An 11,683-nucleotide genomic window follows, 5' to 3' on the forward strand; every position below is an offset into this window, starting at 1 on the left:
TCAACGTATCCATAAAGCTTGTCGTACGACACGTGAAATATCAGCCTAATACAGGCTTATTACTGTCTCACGACTGCAAGCAGTAGGTAAAGGTGCGATTTCACGCAGCGAAAAAAAAGCTGGCGTTTCACCCTACTCCATAAATTTTCACCGAAATGGCGAAAATAGCGAATAAACGCTCAATGTTCGACATAGTCCAACTTTTAGCGAATAAAAGCTGGCGTTTATCATCACTCCATTAATTATCGCTAAAAAGACGAATGAAGATAAACGCTCAAAGTTTGACACAGTTCAACTTCTAATGATTGTAGTTAATTAAGTGAATAAAATAGGCTATATAAACCCAATGAAAAATTTTTCATGCATAATTATGAAATTTGTCCATACATAATTATGTATAATCATATAACATTATATATCATTATACACAATTATGTATAACAATATGTATAATTACATATAAATCTATGCGTAATTATGTAAAATTATATATGAATTTATATATATAATTATACATGATTATATGTATAAGTAGAATGTATGAACATGAATGGACAAATTTGATATATAATAATATATAATTATGTATAATTATATATAATTTTATATAATTGTATATAATTATGTATGAAAAATTTTTCATTGGGAAAACAGCAATAAAATAAAAATAAAATATAATAAAAACAAGAAATTATGGCTGAAGGAACTGATAAATTGACAGCGCCCGATAATACAAACGAAGTTAGTATATATTATATATAGTCAGCATATTTATATAGGTTATAACCTATATAAATATGCTGACTATATATAATATATACTAACTTCGTTTGTATTATCGGGCGCTGTCAATTTATCAGTTCCTTCAGCCATAATTTCTTGTTTTTATTATATTTTATTTTTATTTTATTGCTGTTTTCCCAATGAAAAATTTTTCATTGGGAAAACAGCAATAAAATAAAAATAAAATATAATAAAAACAAGAAATTATGGCTGAAGGAACTGATAAATTGACAGCGCCCGATAATACAAACGAAGTTAGTATATATTATATATAGTCAGCATATTTATATAGGTTATAACCTATAGGCTACTCTTTGTATCTTATTTATTTATATTAAATTGATTAACTTTTTCTTATTTATTTATATTAAATTGATTAACTTTTTCGTCTTGTTGTTGTGCCCTCGATTAGGGTAAGCACAACCGGTAATTGGGATTCCGGTGCGAACGTGCAAACGGTTAGGATAATAAGGGAGTCTTATAACCTTGAGGAGTTTTTATAATAAAAATATATTATTGAACTTGTCTTCTTACAGTTTCCGATCACGTTCTATTACACTTCACATAGATACGTTTTAACTAATCCTTTACCGAGTAGGTTAATGTTATTATAATGCGAAACACTCTTATTACTCCCGAGTCAGCTGTCTCTTACTTGAGACATGTAACGTACGCCTCTATACTCGTCAGTATCTCTCTCTACTCTCCCTTCGCGTAGGTGGTCCAACTCTTTATATATCATTCATGAAATTAGGGAATTAGGTTACCGACCTAATTACCTAACAATTCAAAAGTGTAACGTGATGTTTCTGCAGCGCGTGCACTTTTGATTTATTTGCCGTATTTCGCAATGTTCGTTTATGCAATACATGCATTTCGGCTGAAACGTCTTTTAGCGTTTCAACATGTTTTGTCCTACATAACATCCCTCCCCCCTTGATAAAAGAAAACGCCTCGTTTTCACTAAATTCTTATCCTAAATACATTTAGTTTTTCCCGTGTACAATTTTTTATTATAATCGTTTTCTTAATTTTATAATTGTTCTATACTATGTCTACGTATTAGTGAGGGTATGGTAGGTATCGATGGTTTACAGTGTGATGATAATCTGGGCGAGATTTCACTCATTTCGCTTTCTATAGTGGATAATGACGATCTTTGTTGAGATATTTTTGTTTTTTGTTCGAGAATCTGTCGTACATCGAAGTGTCTTAAGTTCTTTATTTTTCTTAATAAAAATATTACTATTATTATTATAATTATAATTACTATGCCACTAGGTGCGGTAGTATAAACTAATTGTTTATAATTTCTAAATGTATCAGAATTTTCTAATTCTTTTTGCGTTTGTGTCAATTCTTTACTTAAATCCGTTAATTCTGTTGGATTTTGAATAATTTTTTTAATTTTTAATCGCGGTATGATATTATTTCTAGTTTCTATTTGTTCTTTTGCGATGGTTATGTTATATTCCGGTATGTATGTTTCTATTGTTTTATCTTCTATTATTCCCTGTGATTGTATTATTATTTCGTTTAATATTAATTTGCATTGTTCCTTAAATTTTATTATTCCCGTATTTTTAATTTTGGTGTTATAATTTTTCTCTTTACATTGGATATATATATTTTGTTCATTCCGGGTAGAATATAACCATGCATTTTTTTCCTTCAATGCGATCACTACTGTGTGGTTAGCAAGAATATATTTTGTATTACATTTCACCGTTTTTTCTAAAGTTACGTATAGATGGACTTCGCATGGTGAGTCCGCTTGAATTTTATATATCGGATTCCCCTGTCCACAAATATAATGATCGCTTATTTTCTTACAATTTTGTAAGTCGTTATCTCTTATAATTAAGTATGAATTCGTTTCCTTATTAATCGCAATTTTGTTATAAGTGATTTCGGTCCATGCAAATGTGTCGTTTTTCGTGTGTACTGGTAATGGAAGAACGTTTATTATATCGTAAGTAGGATATGTTATTAATGGTATATTTAATATTGTAAAAATATTTCCTTTTTGATAATATGCACTTAATGTTATAAATTTTTCAATTTCTAGCCAGTTTTTCGTTGAGATTCTAAACGGAAAATGTGAGTTCTGCGGTACTCGAATTGCCGCTTCTTTTATTTGTGAAATGATATTATCAATAGGTGTTATTTGTATAGGTAAGTATCCCTGTTTAATATTATTCAAATATGTTATAATATCGTTTTGGTCTTGTACCAAGTTATTCAAAGCTGCGTCAAGTAATGTAAAGTGTTCGTCTAAATATTGTTGTGAAACAAGTCGTGTTTGTAAGTCGCTTACTTGTGTCAATCGGTCCCATATTGTTTTTTCATTCTTTTGTATGGTTTTCTCTAATTCTTCTAAATGTCCTATTGTTGCATTTAGTATTTTTAATTGATTTGTTGTTACATGCTTTAATGTTTCTTGTTTGTTTTCTAATAGTTGAAGTTGTTCGTTTATGATTTTTTCATCGTTTGCGTCCATTGTACCGAAAAGAGATTTGGCTATCATACCTATTCCGTCTATTAAGCCGCGTCGGCGATTTGGTATTATTGAGTGTATTTCGTAAATTCGGTTCAGTATTAGTCGTGTTCGATTCAGTCGTGTTTTTACTATATCGTACAAATTATTACAGGTCTTTCCAGTATTTGATGTGAATCCTTGTACATCACAAATTTTTTTCGTATTTTCGAGGTATTCCTCTAACTGGTCTCGTCGCAAGTCTAATGTTTTTAAATTTACTTTTATAACTATTTTCCAGGTAGACGTGATTTGGTATAACTGACCTTGTTTGTCGAAATATATGCCCGGTGTATGTGTAAACTTTTGGATTTCGTACGGCGCTTTTTCTTGTGTATCATTCGCCATGAACCCGATGCTCTTTATCAGGATGAGCGTTCTGTAATTAGATCGTGGGTGTTGCTTTTAGCAATCTGATGCTTTGCTTTACGTAGCAGAAATGTTTTCTTTTGAATGCGTATATTTTTAGTTTCTTTCCATTCGTTACCTTGTACGGACTCGTTAAAGAAAAGAAATAATATGTCGTTGTGTCACGAATGTGTTATTACTTGCCCCGTGGTAATGTTATTTTTATTTTATATTGTTTGTGTTAATGTGAGAATATATATATATATATATATATTTAATTATGTGTGTGGTGCTTTTATAGTATAGATGTGCTAGTTGTGGGGTCCGCATTTATGGTTCCGCCCATAAATACTTATTACTCGACTTTTCTCCGATGGAGATAATCTCCATTCCCGGCAGGCCGGAAGTTTTTCCGCCTGTCGGTCGTGGTCGAAGTGTAAACCAACCCAGGGAGTGTGGGTCTTCGACTATTACTGCAGGACGTGAATCTTTCGTGGAGTCGTTTTTGCCGCCCGTAGGACGTGGTAGAGGGATACCTTTGAGGACTTACCCTTTTTCTACTCGAGGGCCTTCCACGTTGGATAGATTTCAGGTAATTACCTTCTATTGTTCTATATATAATTTTAATCTATTTGCGTGGACGCGTATTGTTCTTCGTCCTCTTTTTATTGTGTAGTTTTCATTCAAATGCGTTTTTATTATATCATAAGGTCCTATCCAAAGAGAGTCCAGCTTTTTTGATCGTCCTCTTCTTACGGTTTCGTCGAATACTAATACTTGGTCTCCTATTTGGTAGTTAGTTTGTTTTGTTTTCTTGTCATAGTACTTTTTGCTCTTTTCTTTTTCTTCTCTCAAATGTTCTTTCGCTATTTTATTAGTTGCTCTTAATCTTTGTTTCATTTCTTGAGCGTAATCATCTATTGTGTATGAGAATTTTGGAGGTTGATTTAGTGCGGTTGGTATATTTGCCTGATGTCCATATACCAATTCAAAAGGAGTGTAATTTGTGCTAGTATGAGGTGTTGTATTGTATGTAAAGATAGCATATGGTATCCAGTCGTCCCAATCTGTTTGATCTTCTTTTATATAATGGCGCAAATATTCTGCAAGTGTTCGATGTGAACGTTCAAGAGCTCCATTGCTTTGTGGATGATATGCTGTTGTTTGTAATTTTTCAATTTTTAATAATTTACATACTGTTTTAAAAATGTTGCTTAAAAAATTCGTTCCTTGATCCGTCAGAATTTTATCTGGGATTCCATATTCAAGCACGATTTTTTCTACGAATTCTCTTGCGACCGTTGATGCTTCTTGGTTTGGTATCGGTATTGCTTTGCTAAATTTTGTTAAATTATCCTGAAAGGTTAATAAGTATTTATTACCTTTTTGGGTTATTGTTAATGGACCTACTATATCCAATGCGCATTTTTCAAATGGTTTTTCTGGTGTGTCTGTGATTATCATTGGTGATTTGTTTTTCTTTGTTGCCTTATTTCTTTGGCATAAGTCACATTTGCTTATATATTTAGTTATGTCTGCGGTCATACCTTTCCAATTATGTTTTAGTTGTATTCTTTTTAATGTTCTTTGAATTCCTTGATGACCTCCTAAGGGTGCGTTATGATATTCGTAAAGTATTTGATTCTTTTCTTCCTCCGTATATTCTTGGACTTTATTTTTGTTGTTTAGTTCGTCTTTCGTTTCATATGATTCTTCTTTACTAAGAATTTTTTTGTTTGTATTTAGTATGAACACTGGCGGATTTCTGCTTAATGCGTCGGCATTTACGTTTGTTTTCCCTGTTTTATGTATGATTTCATAATCGTATTCTTCTAATTTTAATCTCCATCTTATTAATCGTGACCCAGGATCTGTTACATTAAATAACCATACTAATGGTTTATGATCAGTTACTATTTTAAATTTAGTTCCATATACATAAGGTCTGAAATGCTTTACAGCCCATATTATTGCCAATAATTCCTTTTCTGTTGTATTATAGTTTCGTTCTGCTTTTGACAACATTCTACTTGCATAGGCTATTGGATTATCTTTTCCTAATTGGCCTTGTGACAGAATGGCTCCGATTGCGTAGTCGGATGCGTCTGTGGTAATGATGAATTCTTCTTCAAAGTTTGGATATTTTAGTACTGGTGCAGTAGTTAATCTCTCTTTTAGTTTATCAAATGCTGATTGTTGTTCAGGTCCCCATTCAAAAGTCACGTTTTTTCTTGTCAACATTGTTAGAGGTTGTGCGATTTTAGAAAAATTTTCGATAAATCTTCTATAATATCCGGCTAGTCCTATGAAGGATTGAATGTGTTTTACCTTTGTGGGTGATGGAAAATTTGTTACTGCATCTAATTTCTTTGGATCTGGGAAGATTCCATTTTCTGAAATTATGTGCCCCAGGTATACTACTTCTTTTCGAAGGAATTCACATTTGTCTGGTTGTAGCTTTAAATTGTAATGCCGTAATCTTTTCAAGACATCTATAAGCCTTTTATTATGATTTTCAAGACTGTTGCCATAAATAACAATATCATCTAAATATACTAGACATTTGATTCCTTGCAGTCCAGCTAATACAGAATTCATTAGTCTTTGAAATGTCGCTGGTGCGTTCTTTAATCCAAAAGGCATTCGATTGAATTCGTAATGTCCCGTTGGTGTTGAGAAAGCAGTTTTATTTTTGTCTTGCTCCGTCATGGATATTTGATGATATCCTGAAGCTAAATCTAAAGTGGAAAAATACTTAGCATTTCCTAATTGATCTAAAATATCATTAATATTTGGTAATGGGAAAGAATCTCCTATCGTTAAATCATTTAGTTTTCTGAAATCGACTACTATTCGTAGTTTTGTTTTTCCCGACGCATCAGTTTTCTTTGGTACAACTAGTAAGGGTGCATTCCATTGGCTAGCACTATGTCGTACTACTTTGTTGTCTAACATTTCTTTTATTTGTTTATTTACTTCTTGTTTGTGTTTTTCGGGTAACCGGTACGGTCGTATGTTTACTGGAGCTGCGTCAGTTCGTGTGGTAATCTGATGTTCCACTACAGTTGTATGTGTGAGGCTATCTCCTTCTATAAAAAATATGTCATTGAAATCTTCACATATTTCGTTTATTATTTTTCTTTCCTCATTATTCAAATGTTCTAAACGTAATTGTTCCTTTAGTTTTTCCGTTCGTGCCGATTGCTTGCTGTTCTTTTGCTCAGTAAGCAAATTTATTTCTGTTATGTCCTCATCCGTAATTTCTTCTATCGTGATATACGGTGTGGCTATTTTCACACTGTTTTCAGTGGTATTTATTATTGTGATAGGGCACGTGTGATTGCTTGCTTTTATCAAGCAATTTCCTATAAAAATTCCTGGCAAAATCTCCTCTGCCGGAATAATTCCTTCTTGATCAGAGCTTACTGTAGCCTGTATTATATTTTCGCTACGCGCGGGAAGGCTATATGTTTGAAATGGTATTAATGGCAAGTTTTGTCCGGAAACTCTCAATGTTCTTTCCTTATAGTCAAACTTGGCATGATTTGTTTGTAGGAAATCGATCCCTAGTATTCCTTCATATTCTATGGGGAAATCATCCCTTACTACGTAAAGTTCCATTTGTCTTAATTGCTTTCCTATGTCTACCGTAGCTTTTATTTTTCCCAATGTATGGGCTTGATGTCCCGTGATTCCTGTTAGAGTTAGTTTTTCTCCAATCATCGGTGTTTCATTTTTTAATGTCTTTATTTTTACTAGACTAACGGCTGATCCTGAATCTACCAAAAACGGAATTTTTCCTTGTTTTGCTTCTTTTATTGGCAATATTACTAAATCGAGTAGTCTATTATTCAGCGTATGTTTTCTTACTTGGTTGACCTGGTAGTCTTGTACTCTAGTAAGTTTTTTGTTTTTGTTATCCTGTTCGTTTCTATTCCCTATTCTGGGGGTCGAAAATCTTTCCGTATTTGACGGAATGACCGTCACTGTCCGTGATAGTCTTTGCTGGTTACTCACGGGTTCGGGTTTCCCGTTTTGCTTACCGTGCAAATTCCAACATTCGTCACGGTTATGACCGTTCTTTTTACAATAAACGCAATGTTTCTGTACCGCATTTATGCGTGTATTTTCGATTGGTTTTGGTAACACATATCGATTTGCATAGCGACTTGTTCTACATTCCTGTCCGTTATGCCCTAATTTACCACATTTATAGCATTGTAAAATTTTTTCATTACGGGTGTATATAGAAGGTTTAATTTTTACGAAGGGTTTTCCGCTCGGCCCTTGTACTTTTTCTTCTGAGCTTGCTGCTGCTATTGCCTCATGCAATGAGTTATAATTTCGCGATCGTATTATTATTCTGAGTTCATCGCGTAATCCTATTTGGTAATTTTGTAGAGCTTGCAGTTGTACAGTATCTAGTATAGTACGTTTTTGTTCACTCGTGTGTCTTCGATCACTTATTAGTGATTGGTATAGTTGCATTGCTAATTTGTCTACACGTAATCCATAAGTTTGAGCACTTTCTCCGTATTTCTGTTTTATTGAATTGAATTCTAATTGCAAACAAGTTATACTTTTTCGTACCGAATAGCATGTTTCTAATTCATTTTTTAGTTGTTCAAAATTTTGAATATCTCTAGTGTCGAAATCTATCATTGCTTTGCCTTTTAATTTAGTACATAAAATTGCTTCTAATAACATAGGTTCTTCTGCAGGATTTATATTATTTATTGCATATGCACTTGCGTTGAGGAATTCTTGCAATCGTTCTTGTGAGGTACCATCAAATTCTGGAATTATTTTCCGTGCTTCGGATAACTGCATATAACTACTTGCTCGAGATTGTCTATTTCTTACATCGTACATGGTTCGTCCGTATGTTACGTTCATATTGTCTGATCTTATAGGATGTTGTCTGTCCGCAGTTAAAGCACTCACTTGTTCAGTTAAGTGACACATTTGATGTTTCATTTGATTTATTATGTCTAGCAAAATTTCTTCTCTATTTTGTCGTGTGTTGTCGTCCGTTTCAGTGCGATTCGCGTTGTTAAAATTTTGACTTCCCGAAGGATTTACTTCTATTCGCGGATTTCCTGTTTCATATTCAGCTTGTAACCTTTCTATTTCTCGGTCGATTTCGCTGTTTCCTACTGTACGTGTTTCCCTATGAGGTGAATTGTTCATATTTGTTTCGTCTTCGTTATCTGATTGTTCAAATACTGAGCTGTCGTAAGAGGTGAGTGAGAATTCACCTCGTGCAGATATATCACTAACAGAACTTGTTGAAGGTAACCGTATTCGCCTTCTAATTACTCGGGTATTTACGTTAGATTGTGCTGGTGGTATTATACTAGTATCTAATTCCGTGAATGGAAATTCGCGCTCTACTGTTACATGAGCTGGAGAGTCAATCGTGTGAGAGCTGACGTTATTAAAATTCAAAGCACGGCGCACGCTTTGGTTGATTAGTTGTCTTGTGTTATCTATTAAACGAGGAATTTCAAAATTATCTAACCCGGCGAGTCGTCTTAAGGTTCTGGTTGCAGGTTCACTATGTAACCAGGTACGGTTTCTTATCGGTTCGCGGGGTATATTGCTTCCCTCCGACATTCAATATGCGTATAAATTACAGTGTTTGTTTTGGACTTACATTATCGCCGTGATTCGCATGTTGTATACTTTTTCTTTCGCTGTGCTGACGGTGTTTCTGGTACACGATCCGCTGTCGGTCGTTGCTTGGTGTCAAGGTTGAATCAGCTGGGCTGCCTCTGCTCCCTGTACGTTACTCCGACGTATGATGCTTGGGGCGGGTTAGCTCGGTATGCTGACGTACTGTAGGCTCCGGTGTCGCTGACAGCAGGCGTTTTGGTGATCGTATCTCCGACGATCGTCCTCGATTCTGCTGTGGCGTTGTCCGTTCCGGTTCCTCAGTTCTCCTTGATTTTGCTTTTACTGAGTCATCGAGATATTTTTTTCTCGTGTCTCGTCCCTCGTAGTTTTAATTTTAGTTCCCAATTTTTTTGAGTCTTTCAACTTGACCTTTCCCTTCTTCCTTTTTGTTGCAGGCTTGGACACCGCGGGATCCCACCGCTGCCACCAATTTTGTTGTGCCCTCGATTAGGGTAAGCACAACCGGTAATTGGGATTCCGGTGCGAACGTGCAAACGGTTAGGATAATAAGGGAGTCTTATAACCTTGAGGAGTTTTTATAATAAAAATATATTATTGAACTTGTCTTCTTACAGTTTCCGATCACGTTCTATTACACTTCACATAGATACGTTTTAACTAATCCTTTACCGAGTAGGTTAATGTTATTATAATGCGAAACACTCTTATTACTCCCGAGTCAGCTGTCTCTTACTTGAGACATGTAACGTACGCCTCTATACTCGTCAGTATCTCTCTCTACTCTCCCTTCGCGTAGGTGGTCCAACTCTTTATATATCATTCATGAAATTAGGGAATTAGGTTACCGACCTAATTACCTAACAATTCAAAAGTGTAACGTGATGTTTCTGCAGCGCGTGCACTTTTGATTTATTTGCCGTATTTCGCAATGTTCGTTTATGCAATACATGCATTTCGGCTGAAACGTCTTTTAGCGTTTCAACATGTTTTGTCCTACATAACATTGTGTATTTTTTTCTTTTTTAACAAATACATTGCTGCAACTGTAGCAGCTATATTTCGTCTTCGAATTTCATCTATAATCGCCACTGTACATTTATAATATTTTATATATTCCATATCTCGATTATCCCATATAGCATAGGAGTTTGCAGTTACGTTGCAGGAATATTACATCATTTCAAATTTTAACGTAACATTGCAGAAATATAATATAGACATGAAATTGTAACATTCCACCGGAAATGTTAAAACAATATTGCAGAAACAATATAAATAATTAAAAACTATAATGCTATAATTTATGCATAATACATGTCTGATATATGCGTTTTGTATCTTAATCACAGAAAAAATTTAAGTATTCACTTATATCTATATTTTCTTATACCTTTATTATGCCTTTATAGCATCTGCATGCTGCGTTATCTATTGGTCTGTTTTTTTTTCATCTGAAATGGCTGCACTAGTTAAAAAATGTATATGCACCCCTTATAGAAATATCATACTAAGAAATACTGAAAAATTATTAGTGATTAAATATTACCAGTAATTCTGTAATTTTTTGGCCAGCACTTAATTTCTGGTAAATACTGATAATAAAATCAATGTTAAATATTGATAGTAATCAAATACTGACAATTATTATGCGAAGGTGAAAAATGAGAAAATCAAAACGTTTACAGAAATATACTTTTATTCCTAATTTTCTCATGCCTCATAAACTACTAGATATCGAAGGTTGTCACATATTCCAAACTTTCATGAATCCTCCTGCGATAATTTCGATCCCAAGCGGTAGAAAAACACCGGTCACCATCCTCCCATCTGCTGACCGCACTAAACTGTTGCTTAATGTGACGGATCGAGCGCGCACGCGGTGACTCTGATGACTCCAACGATGTTCTTACAATTCATGCTTATATAATGTATCCTTATAGTGTTCACAGTATATTATAACATACCTAACAAACACCAAATAATAGTTATATAATTTTTACTTGTTGTTTATTGGATAATTTGTTGATAGATATTGAAACAATGCAACATTCGATATGCGATGAATATTGATGTAATGTAGTGAACCAGTGATAATTACTTTTATATTTTTAACAAAATGTTATAATGATTAATCCAACAAAAAAAATTAAAAAATCCAAAAAAATCCAAATTAAACAAATCGAATTACTAAATTTTGAGAAAAACTTTTAAAAAATATTATTTAAAACAATAGTGTTGTTTCATCAAATGACATGATTTCCTTGAACGAAATAAAAGATTTCGAAAAACGATTTCAAAGAACGAAAAACGATTTTATTTTCATCATTTTAAAAAATGATATTTCGTTTAAGAATATAATATTTTAATGAAATAAAAAAA

The sequence above is a fragment of the Odontomachus brunneus genome, unplaced genomic scaffold, assembly GCF_010583005.1.
Source record: "Odontomachus brunneus isolate Ranch 3 - 2012 unplaced genomic scaffold, Obru_v1 Obru_scaffold_174, whole genome shotgun sequence".
Classification (NCBI taxonomy): Eukaryota; Metazoa; Arthropoda; class Insecta; order Hymenoptera; family Formicidae; genus Odontomachus; species Odontomachus brunneus.